Consider the following 13,155-nt stretch of genomic DNA (forward strand, 5'->3'; position numbering starts at 1 on the left):
GGGGTTCAGACAAATCCTCCAGTGACTATGAACTCATCAAGACATTCAGAGAGCCAAATGAACCTATAGAGGAGGAGGAATTTTATAAAAAATTCAGAGTTGGTCAAGAACAAAACCATAAGGATCCCGCACAGTCTTCGTTTCAAGGTCTCAGGTCAAAACCACATAGGATGAGGACACCTGTCCCAGAAGGCTCTACTAGTGATGACAATTTGGATTCGCTCGCGATCGAAACTGATGAGGAAAGTGCCATCGATGACCTCGACGATTGCCTTGACATATCGGAATATAACCACATCTTCACTATTAGCCCTGCAAATTCCAAAAACACTAAAGATCTTCCCCTTGTTCACCCCCAACTCATTGACTGGGATCATGAAGGACCAGTACAATTTGATACATTTCAAAATGACGAAGCTATTATCGACTATCTTGGCATTCGAGATGATCTTCCCCCTGGGGACCATAAGGCAGGATACACCATAGAGCTCAACAACATGGCATACTTTGGTGTGGGTGTCGGACCTTCCAGTTGCAAAAATGTGAAAATAAAGACAAAACAAGGGTCTTATGGCGAAAACCACACTGTGGCGCTATCTGACTCCAAAAAAGTAAAAAGAAAGGACGTATCTGAGGGCGAAAACCTCTCTGAGGCACCTGAAGATGGAAGGCTTGACATTCTCCCAGCATCATATGAGGAAAAATCATCCATGTTGGTAGAGGAGACTATAAAGACAAACATTGGTACAGAAGAGGTTCCACACAACATATTCTTGGCTCAATCATTGACAGAGTCGGAAAGGGCAAAATTCATAAGCTTCTTCAAGGAACGACAAATCAACTTTGCATGGTCATACGCTGATATGCCTGGACTAGATCCGGATTTGGTAATGCATCATTTGACAGTCAAACTGGGGGCAAAACCAGTAAAACAGAAATTAAGGAAAATGCACCCACAAGTGGCATTACTCGTCAAGACAGAGCTGGAGAAATTATTGGGTGTCGGATTCATACGCCCTATTGATTATCCCAAATGGATCTCCAATTTAGTACCTGTCAGCAAACCAGATCGCAGTATCCGAATATATACAGACTTCAGAAATATCAACAAGGCTTGTCCAAAGGATGATTTCCCATTACCAAACATTGACTTGATCGTTGATCTTACAGCAGGTCATGAAATGTTATCTTTAATGGACGGATTTTCTGGATATAATCAAATCAGGATTGCACCTGAGGATCAACATAAAACATCATTCACTTGTCCATGGGGAACCTTCTGTTGGAATGTCATGCCTTTTGGGCTAAAAAATGCAGGTGCTACGTATCAAAGAGCGATGACCACTATTTTTCATGATCTCATGCATATAACCGTAGAAGATTATGTTGACGATCTTTTGGGAAAATCAATAGACAGAGATACACACTTGGACATACTTTCAGTTGTCTTTGATCGGCTGGAAAAATACAACGTAAGACTAAATCCAAAGAAATGTGTCTTTGGAGTAACCTCCGGGAAGCTCCTAGGATTCATTGTGTCTAAAAGAGGAATAGGAGCCGATCCAGCAAAATTCAAGGCTATCTTGGACATGCCGCCACCCAAAAATATCAGTCAACTTCGGTCCTTACAAGGGAGACTCCAGTCTATACGAAGATTCATAGCACAACTTGCGGATAAGTGTAATCCTTTTCAGCACCTGCTACATAAAAATATCAAGTTCAAATGGGATGAGAACTGTCAACAGGCTTTTCAGGTGCTCAAAGACTATCTTTTGAACCCACCAGTTTTGATGCCACAAATTCCAGATCAACCATTGCTACTTTACATATCAGCTACTCCAACGGCACTGGGGGCACTCCTAGCACAACAAGTTGCCGACGACAAGGAAAAAGCAGTGTACTATATCAGTCACACATTGGTGGGATATGAGTTAAATTACACACCAATCGAGCGTGCATGTCTCGCTGTGGTCTTTGCTTCACTAAAATTACTCCATTATATGCTCACTCACAAGACTAAGTTGATTGCCAGAATTGATCCACTAAAATATCTTCTCAACAAAGCTACACTTACTGGGCGGCTGGCCAAGTGGGTAATGATTCTGAGTGAATTTGACATCGAGTATGTAGACAGAAAAGCAATAAAAGGACAAGCAATTGCAAATCAATTGGCAGATGCTCCCATGATAGATGATGTTCCTCTACAGTCAGAATTTCTAGATGAAGCAATTTTAACAATACCACATGTGAAGCCATGGCAACTATACTTTGATGGCTCATACACACAGCATGGAGCAGGAGCGGGTATTCTCTTTATAACTCCCCAAGGCGATTCTATACCAAAGTCATATCGCTTATCATTTCCTTGCACCAACAATATAGTGGAATATGAGGCATTAACAACTGGATTAAGAATTGCAGTTCAATGGAAGATCCAAGAACTTCGCGTTTTTGGGGATTCTCAACTGGTCATCCATCAAGCAACTGATGATTACCAAACAAAAGATGAAAAGCTAATGCCTTACAAACAACTGGTAGATGATTTGAAACAACACTTCACAAAGATAGATTTTGAGTAGATACCAAGAGAACAGAATCGTGCTGCAGATGCCATGGCTACGATTGCTTCGCTCATTGATCTACCACAAAATGAGACCTGCTATGAGTTCCTGGTAGATAATCTGTTGATTCCTTCATACGAGATCACTCCTACTAAAAGGATATGCGTTGTTGGTCCTGAATCCCAGTTATATGGTTCCATATTCACATACCTTCACGACAATATCTTACCTCCCGATCTATCGAACAACCAACGCTGCACTTTCATTTGCCAATCCTCTCGATACGTCATTCTAGCTGATATCCTATACCGACGAGGTCTAGATGGCACCCTTCTTAGATGTTTAGAGAGTGACAAAGCTCAGATTGCGTTACGAGAAGTGCATGAAGGGATATGTGGTCCGCATACTAGTGGTCCTACCTTGGCCAAGAAACTCATCAGGACTGGATATTACTGGCCTACTATGGAAAAAGACTCATATCAATTTGTCAAGAAGTGTAGGCAGTGTCAAATTCATGGAGACCTCATACATGCACCAGCACAAGAACTACAACCACTTGCATCTCCTTGGCCCTTTTGTCAGTGGGGACTCGATCTCATAGGCAAGATTCACCCTCCTTCTTCCAATGGTCATAAATTCATTATCACAACCACAGAGTATTTCACAAAGTGGATAGAAGCCGTGCCTCTCACACAAGTTACTGGGGAACAAATCGCTACCTTCATCCTGAACTACATCATTTGCCGATACGGGATTCCTACTTCCATTATTACTGATAACGGGCGTCCCTTCAAAAATCAGGATGTTCGTGAACTCTGTGACCACTTCCATATCTCTCATCGTTTCTCCACACCATATTACCCCCAAGGTAATGACCAAGCTGAGGCGTCTAACAAAACAATTCTTAAAATCCTTAAAAAGACAGTCGACGATGCTGGCCGTAACTAGCATATCCAACTTAATCCTGCACTTTGGGCCTACCGCACAAGTGTCCGCACACCTACAGGAGCTACACCCTACTCGCTTGTCTACGGCGTTGAAGCCATCTTGCCTATTGAGGTCGAGTTACCTTCTTTATGGATCTCCTTGAGAAACATAATCAATGATGAAGATTACAGGATCTCTCGCTTACAAGAACTAGAACTGCTGGAGGAACGAAGACACACTGCTTTTAATCATCTCAAGGCTTACCAACAAAGAATGATTCGGAGCTACAATCACAAAGTCAAGCCTCACGCATTTGAGGTAGGTGACTTAGTACTTAGAGAGAACCCCAAGAATCAGCAAGATAGAGATAAGATGGGCAAGTTCGAACCAAACTGGCTTGGTCCTTACATCATCACAGCGGTATATGGATCTGGAGCATATCAGCTCTCAACTACAGATGGTGAACCTTTGGAGGATCCTATCAACAGCATGCACCTTCGCAGGTTCTACACATAGCTCTTCAGAGTATCCTAATTCAAAAATACAAAAAAATCAAAAAAATTCAAAAATACAAAAAAAATTATAAAACAAAAAAATCGTTACTTGGTGAAAACCTGGCAAACAGGCGCCTTGTGACACGAAAAACATTGAAAAATTGAAAAAAGTAAAGAGAAATAATTTCGTCCAACGGTGAAAACCACTTCGGTGGCACCCTGGGCAAGTACCATGGTGAAAAATGGGTCACCAGCGCCATGCGTAGAGACTTTGCTCCTCTCTCCTTCAGGATTCTCTTTCATCTTTCACTTTGCACACACTCACAACCTATTCGTTCACAATAAACTTACCCAGTCCCATCATGGCTTGTTATTGATCTACCTAAGATTGGTTAGCCATTCATAATAAATCTCCCTTTTCACATCCCTTTCCATCCATAATAAATCCAATCCTATCTATGGCTAAGGCAAAATCCTACGTCTAGTGATGGGTGTGGAACTGAGAACATCACATGTTTTGAGGAGTATAGTTTCTTCCAGCTTTCTTCAGTCTATCCGCACACAATTCGCAATAAAGCAACATCTGCATCGCCAGATCCACAATAAAGTTCCATCTTCTCCACAATAAAGTATCAGTTTCATGGATTCAGTTAGTTTCAAATGAGACACAGCAGCAACAGTGAGCTTCAACAAAATCAAATCTTTCAACAGACTCAGACAACATATGGTTCAGTGCTATCTATCCTTTTTGTGAAAGTAAACATTGTGACCTTAATCAAATAAGACTTATACAAGTGACAAGAGACACTAAACTTGAGGACTATAGTGGATGTTGGTGTCGAGTCTTGGTTTTCTTTTGATTTTATCTTTTGGTGACATGTCTTTTAGCTTTTCCAGGATGTCTTTGACTAGAGATTCTATCTCCAGGATGTCTTTGACTAGAAAGGCGAGGATGGGGTATCGTCACCTATTTGCATTTGCTGTCTATGGATTGTCTCTTAGTAATGCTATGACTTGTCCAAGGATATGAGGACACTGTGAGTCTAGTATGAACTGGGGCATTCCTTGTTTGTGACTGTCTTATCTCCATGCAAACAGGTACAATGACTTTCTGGGCCGAACATATGCCTCGATTGTCATAAACCTACTTGCCATAATAAAGCTCAATGATGATAACGCACAAGAAGTTCTTTCACGTTCATATCTTCTGTCTTCCATCCCCCTTTCTTGATTGACTTCCATTGTCCTTCTCGAGTCCGCGTAGCCCACTATCACATGACTGAGTATAATGACACACCAAAAACATTTGCATTTCATATAGTTTGCACCTGCATCACCACATATAAGCATTTCATACATACATATAGATATCACAAGTGCATCACATCCTGCATACAACACATATTAGCACATTTTACATGTAAATAATCATTTGCATTATCATATTCATTTGCATTACATAAATTCACATTTGCATCATGCATCACATATACAACATAAAAGAACAAAAATATATTGCATTGCATCATATACATATTTGCATCCATATCATAAGAACATCTCATCACATAAGGTACACATGCATATAGCTGCCACAAAAATGATGAATCATCTCATATATAATCAAAATGTGTCATGATACAATGATGTCAAAAATTATATGGCTACAAAATCACCCACAGGTGTCTACAATACAAAAATGGTACATATACTGATACAAAGGGGAGCCCTCTATGGCTATGATGAACTCCCTCCCTCGGAGCCGCCTGGCCTCGACGGAGTCTAAGCTCTAGATGGACCCGCTCTAGGATCACCCTGCCTATCTGGTGGTGGTGGAGGACCCATGACCCCACCGCTAGATGCCTGCCTCCTACGACTCCCTCCCATAGCCGTCGCTGTACGTGATGGTCTATGGAAGCTCCTCGCCCGCTGATCCACTGGCACGACACCATAGTACAAGTCCCTCCAATAACCTATCTCCTCTCCGGCTCGCAAGACATATGCGTAGCCTGCCCCTGCGTCCTCTGCCGCCTGCCTCCCTGCCCTCAGAGCTATCTCGGCCTCAGTATATCATTGGATGGCCTGATCCCTCTCTCGCTCTATATCCCGAAGCCTGATCCTGAGGTGATCCCTCTCCCTCTCCAACTCTTGGATCTCGTTTGCCTGGCCCTGGCAGATCTCTCTTAGCTCTAGCAGCTCATCCTCCTTAGGATCTCCACCCTCAGCCTCTGCCTGTGGCTCCTCCTCTACAGGTGCCTACTCTTGTACCTCCCCCTGTACCTGTCTCGGTGCCTGAATAGGTACCTGTCTCTAAACATGCCTGGGAACCTGCACCTGTCTCTGTACATGTGCCTGTCCCTACACCTGTCCCTGTCTAGGTCCCTATGCTCTAGGACCCTGTGCTGCTGGTACCTGTAGGGGCAATCCACTTCGACCCCTCACCACTTGGGCTGCTCCCTCCTGTCCTCCCTCCCTCCGAGGTGCTACCCGCCTCTCCCCCACTACTCCCCTCCGCCTCCGTCGGCCCCTACCTCCATCCTCTCCACCATCATCATCATCATCCCCTCCAACCTCTCCCTCCAGCAGCTCTCCCGGATCTATCAACCATGGAAATGGATGCTCTGCCCAATATGCAGCGTACTCTGCATCCATCCCTGCATCCTCCACCTCCGGCCACATATCCCAAGGTAATGGCATCATCTCTATCATCTGTGTCACGGCCTGATCATATGATAACAGCGGTCTGAACTGTGCCTGATCCCTGACTATACGAGCATACATGCCCGAGCCTCGTGGTATCCTCTGAATCCGGCTGAACTGTCTGCCTACCCTGTCAACCAGCTGCCTCTCTAGTATGTAGGGCGTCCGCCCAATCAGATATCTGCTCCTGAATGTATATGGCAGCTCCACGGCATCGTCCTCCCACTCCTCGCACCCCAAGTACAGCCTCCAGATGACTGTGTCAATATCATCTATAACACGCCTCCAGTGCTCCAGCTGACCAATCTGAGGCTGTGACGTAATCATATCATACAAATGTACAAAGCTCCATCCATGTCCTCTGCCCCTAAAATGAATCGGTCGTGTGATAGGAAGGTGCTCATATGCCCACACCTGTAACAACGTCACTCCGCAGCCCAGTCCTACTGATCCATGATAGACAAACTGATGCAGCTCATAGTATAAATGTGCCAGGACACATGGACCCCAGGCATATCAGGTGTGCTCAGTCACCAGTTTCTCCAGTGCTCCTCCCCAGCCCACTGCCAATCCCCGTGTAGCCCTGTTAGGACACAAGAAACCACTGATGGCTCCTCCAATAACAGCTGGTAACGCTAAACCTGTCACGGTCATGGTATCCCATGCCACGTGCCCTGCTCTCATCTCCAAACTGGGATCCTGGAATACCTGTCTCAGCGCCTCCCTGTCTCCATCTCGATCATATGGAATCAGCTCTCCATCGATCGGTATATGCAGTATCCTATAGACATCCTCGAGCATCACTATCATCTCCCCCATAGGCAAGTGAAACATGCAAGTCTCGGAGTGCCATCTCTCCGCCAGTGCAGTCAGCAAACCCATGTTTGCCCGAAACTCGAGCACATATAGCACATGTCTAAGGCCCATCTCCTCAATAGCAATCCTGTCCTGAATCGACAACTCTGGTCGTAATCTCTGTGTAGACGGGAATCTCTCCCGTGACTCTAGCATAGGCAGATACTCCTGCAGTCAACCAATTGAATCATGTCAGTTATCATGGCATTCACTGTTTATCACAAAATGCTACTTGCTATCTAAATGCATCTGGTTATCTACCCTAGTGACACTCACTATTCATCACAAAGTGTTGCTGATTTATCCTAGTGGTACTCCCTATTCATCACAAAGTACTACGTGTGTGACACTCCCTGTTCATCACAAAGTGTTACTCACATTCGCACTCCCTGTTCATCACAAAGTGTTGCCTATCTTGGTGCTCCCTGTTCATCACAAAGTGCCTTGATCTATCTTAGTCTTCCCTAGAGGACCTGCTTGAGTGTATCCTCTCAGCAACTTATCCAATCGACAGCGTATGTTCATCACAAAACTGTCGATTTGACCTCGAAGACCAAAACCATGCATTTTGACACACAAACGCGCTTTAAACTCATAAACGTGCTTATAGACTGCACAAACGCGCTTCTGCAACACAGACGCGCTTTCTGAACACAAACGTGCCTGTATCATGCACAAACGCGGCTAGGGAACATAGACGTCCCTACATGACACAAACGCCTCTACAATTCACAAACGCGTCTGCATTTATCACAAACGCGGTCCCAGTCATAGACGCGCCTGGACCTGACATAGACGCGCTTGTTGGACACAGACGCGCCTGGCACTAACACAGACGCGGTTCTACGTTTTTGCATTTTTTTTAATACCCTATTTCTAGTGCATTTATTGCTACCTATTGAGCATTAATGACAAAAATTGAAATGCGTGAAAATAGGAGGAGGTTTGGTGGTACTTACCGGCTCTCCTGCCTCTGCTGGCCTCTGGAATCGGCGAACGTGGTCGAATCTATGAACGAAGGCCATCGTTGCTGACTGCTGCTGGTCTTTTTTTTCACTCTGCACTGTGATCTTGTAAGGGTGTGGATGACAATGAGGATGTCTTTTGCCCGTGGTCTATCTTATAGCCTACCCTAGCCCTCGCCTTCATTTGCCGAGTCAGTATTCTTCATCCTGTGACTTTGTCACTTTATTCGGTCAACCCATTCTAGCCTTTCTTTCTTATCGAGAGATTGTCTGCAATCTTTTCAGACATTTTCATCCAATCTCTCAAGGGGGCATATCATTCCCATCTTGGGGCAACTCTGTATAAGTTCATCTTATCTTCTTTGAAACAACGCGACAAGCCGCATTGTCTCAAAGAGGGGCAAAATGTAGACACTCAAAATTGTCATGTCTAATTAAATAAATATTTTATTTATTTAATTATCTAAGCCTAATTCTTCTATTAATTAAATAAATCTTTATTTATTTAATTAATTCATTTATCCTCTTCTAGCCTTATTTCTCATTTAAATAAATACATTTATTTATTTAAATTATCCTCTTTCCTAAATTAAATAAATATTTTTATTTATTTAATTATCCTACTTCTTCTATTAATTAAATAAATCTTTATTTATTTAATTAATTCATTATCTTTTTCTACACATGACACATGTCATTCATCTCTTAATTCATACACTACCTACCTCTTTCATTATTTTGGTATTTCTTTTACCTACCCTCTAATCCTAGCCGACCTCTCTTTTTACACCTCTCAATCTTAACCCTCCATTTCTTATTGTGTCTTCTATTTAAGAAGATGCTTTCTTCATTGTCAAACCCTAATGAATAATGACTGATTTTGGAGGACTTGGCTACACTACGATCCTACTTGCAACCACATTCCGTTTTTTGTTGAGCTCTTGTGCATATAAAAATCTGAGAGCAAATATATCAAGCAAGATCAATGGAGATAGGAAGAATGGAGATCAAAACCCTATTGGACATTGTGATGGTATAATCTTTGTGATTTCATGTGATTTGCATTGTCTTAGGTAATCTTCATATGTTATGGTGGATCTTTGTTGATTGTTAGGCTAGGGTTTAGTGGTTGGATTCATTTAGCCTTTCAATATTGTTATTATTGTTATCCATTTTCACCATAAACACATATGATTGATGATGATAGACATACTATATGACATATGACATTTGATGATTCTTATGGATGTTGGTACGAAGGATCACCATGATGGATGGATTTATATGGTTTATGGATTCATATGTGCTTATTATTAATTTATGGAATGGATGATTTATGATGTTATAGTACTACTAACCCTATCTCATGATTATGGTTTCATGCGATGCTTTGATGATATCTTGTGTGACTATCTTCATGAGAGGGATGATGCCTTATCACTCATTGCGAGCATGATATGGTGTTGTGACTCCCTTTTCACTTGCTTGTTTATCATGATGTATGTATGTTGTATATGTATCTCGTTGTGTGGTTGCAGGATTGCAGGTACCAGACATCGACTCCACCTGGTCCCACAGGTCTGAGCGTGTCCTATCCCAATGGCAAGTTGTCAGAGATGACATAGTTTTCCTCACACACTCTAGGCTTAATATGTACACCTTGTCAATTTCATCATGATGTGAGTTGTTTGGTTAGGATCTTGTGTTGTTGCTTGACCCTTTTGATGGGTTGATTGAGGTGATGCGAATGTATGTGGTATGATTTAGTAATGTTGATTTGTTATTATAGTTCGAATATTAATTTATTATTTATTTATGTAATTGATCTATTTTTTTTAGTTATTTATTTGGTTATTTTAATCAACTTAATTTAATTTATTTGTTATATTGTTTAATTATTATTTATTGTTTATTATTAATATTATTGTTATTTATTGTTTATTTATTTAATTTATATTTATTTTTAATTATCTATTATTTATTGAATTTTATTGAATTAGTATATAATGGAATTTATATTTATTTTATTTAATTTAATGGCTTTTATTATTAATATTTATTTATAACAATTATTAATGGGTAAGTAATGAATGTTGTATTGAGGATTAGCATTTATTGGTCGAATAAATAATAGTATCCATGTTTATTGTGTTATTATGGGGTTATGATTTTATATTTTATTTAATTGTCTTTCTACCCCTTTGGTTAATTTGACTTTTTGATATAATCTACCTACCCTCCTATTGTATTGGTCGAATGGGGGATAGTAGGTAAATAATATATATATTTTAATATTTGTCTTGGACTATGTGTGGGGTAGGTATAATATATTATTTATAGAATATTTTGATTGGTTTGTTTTGATTAAGGTTTTGAGTTTAATTTTTTTATTAAATTCAGCTTCCTATGCATTCATGAGGGTTGGAATTTTCGGGAGCTTTTGGAGATTTTGATTGAAGGATTTTTCTTTGGCTTTGGATTTGATTTTCTTGAAGGTTCTTGCTAGATTTTGGAGTTCTTCATCAAATTTATTTTTCTTTGCTTCATTTTCTAGGTTGGCTTCAAGTTCCCTGCACTTAGCATTTGATTTTGAAAAGATTGTTTGTCGTGACTGTAAAAGAATGTTTGGATATTTTGAAATGAAGTTAATTTTATTATTAATATAAAAAATCTATAAGGGAAAAGATTGGATTGATTTGCATTTGATTTAGGAAATTTTGGTTATTGCTTTGCTGGGTATCGGAAAATGCTTCGTGTGATAGTCTGAGATTTTGAATGTTACCTTATGGGTTTGTTTTGGTGTTGTAAAGGCTTTATTTGTCCCTGTATACCCTATTTCAAAACTTATTTGTGTTTAGGGTCCTATTGGTTGAGTTGTGTGGAAGAGATTGTGTCTGCAACTCTTCCTGTACATTGTTTATGTTGGTAGAAGTTTAGATCTTTCGTTGTATGTGCTTATTTGAGTCATGGAACCCCTATTCTATTTTATTTATGGTTTTTGGTGAGTTCTGGGTCATTTTTAGATCATTTGCAGGTCTATGCCTGAATCTGGGCAAGTTTGATTGACTCTTTCTCATGTTTTGCAAATGTTGCAACCCAATAACAAAAGCACTATAACAAGTGACAAAAGTGTCATTCTGGGAGTCAATAGGGCTAGAACTAAGAAAAAAGTGCCAAAGTAGTGTCAGTGCATTTCTGGGTTGAGTTTTGATGTTCGAGTTGACTTTTCTTGTTGATTTTGGATTCCAGAGGCTAGGGTTTGTTGTATTGATGATTTTTGGGTGTTTTTGAATCCTATTTGGGCTCCAACAATTATATTTGCACTTTTTTGTTGAGGTTTGAAATTTTTCTCCAGCAATATGTATGCATCCCTTGTTGTTGAGGATGAGTATATGCAACTCCAGCGAGAGGTTATGTTGCACCTCACTATTGAGGACTATGTGGTATCATTGGATTCATATCCTTTCCCTATTTATGTGTTTATATTACACTTGAGGCTCTCTTTCTTGTTTCATTATGATGCTTTGAGCTTATGGCATGTTTCTTGATATATGGCTTTTGTTTGCATGTTTATAGCTATCCTTTATGATTCAGTTTGTATCAGATTTCTAATGACTTTGGATGCTTTCCATGTTGAGATTCATGATGTTATTCTGATGTCTTTTGTTTATGAGTTACCCTATGGTCATGGTCCATGGTTGGGAGAGTGGGATCTTGCATGTGTAGGACAAAGGTCATGAGTATTAGATCTCTAAGAGGGGGTCTAGACCTATGGAACCACATGGAGAGTTTTCTTGTAATTACAAGTGATAATCATAATAATTGATTAGTGGATTTGAGTATTTAGGAATTCACTAAACAAGATAATAATTATTTTTGTGGCCCCACCACATAGCCCTAGAAGCATGCATGCTCGAGATGAGCTTGGGAAGATCGTTGGAGCGGTAAACCAATCTCCCTTGAATGGCACCAAGGTTGAGATGGTTCCACATGTCTATCAGGGTGAGGCTTGGCCCCTTCTTTGTGAGGATAGAATGTGATTACACTCTTTCCCTTCATGTGTCCATTATCCATATGCCCTTGTTGTTGAGTATTCCTCTGCAAGTTTCATTGATTTGATTAGCCTTGTGATGTGATTTGCATGTTATATTTATGTTGGTGTCTTGAGAAGTCATGTTGTATCCTATGGTTGTTAGGTGTTAGCTTAGGTATTAAGTGTGAGTTGGAACCTTATGTCATCTCCTAGAATGAGGGGTGGTTCCTTATTGGTTTCACATGGTCGGGTTGTTTGATGCCTTCTCCCATTGGGATATTCTTCTTGGATGCTAGCCTAAGTAGATTGGATTCTTGGATCTTCATTATGTGGATATTATTTGGAGATAGTTTCTATATATTTGGATTAGAGAACAATATATCATGCTGATTTGTATATGGAAAATAGATTGTGTATTCTTGAGACATGTATCTTCATGTATTTGTAAATGTAATTGAAAAGGAATATGAGGTAGTAGTTTAGGAGTAGATCTCATTGTACATTCATGGATGTATTGGGTATTCATTATGTAATGTTAGATTATGAGTTTTATGTGGAAAAGAAAGAGTTATTATTCATGCTTTTGTGTTTCATTGAAATTGTAAGATGGAATTGTATGT

Source organism: Cryptomeria japonica, chromosome 5, assembly GCF_030272615.1.
Source record: "Cryptomeria japonica chromosome 5, Sugi_1.0, whole genome shotgun sequence".
Taxonomy (NCBI): Eukaryota; Viridiplantae; Streptophyta; class Pinopsida; order Cupressales; family Cupressaceae; genus Cryptomeria; species Cryptomeria japonica.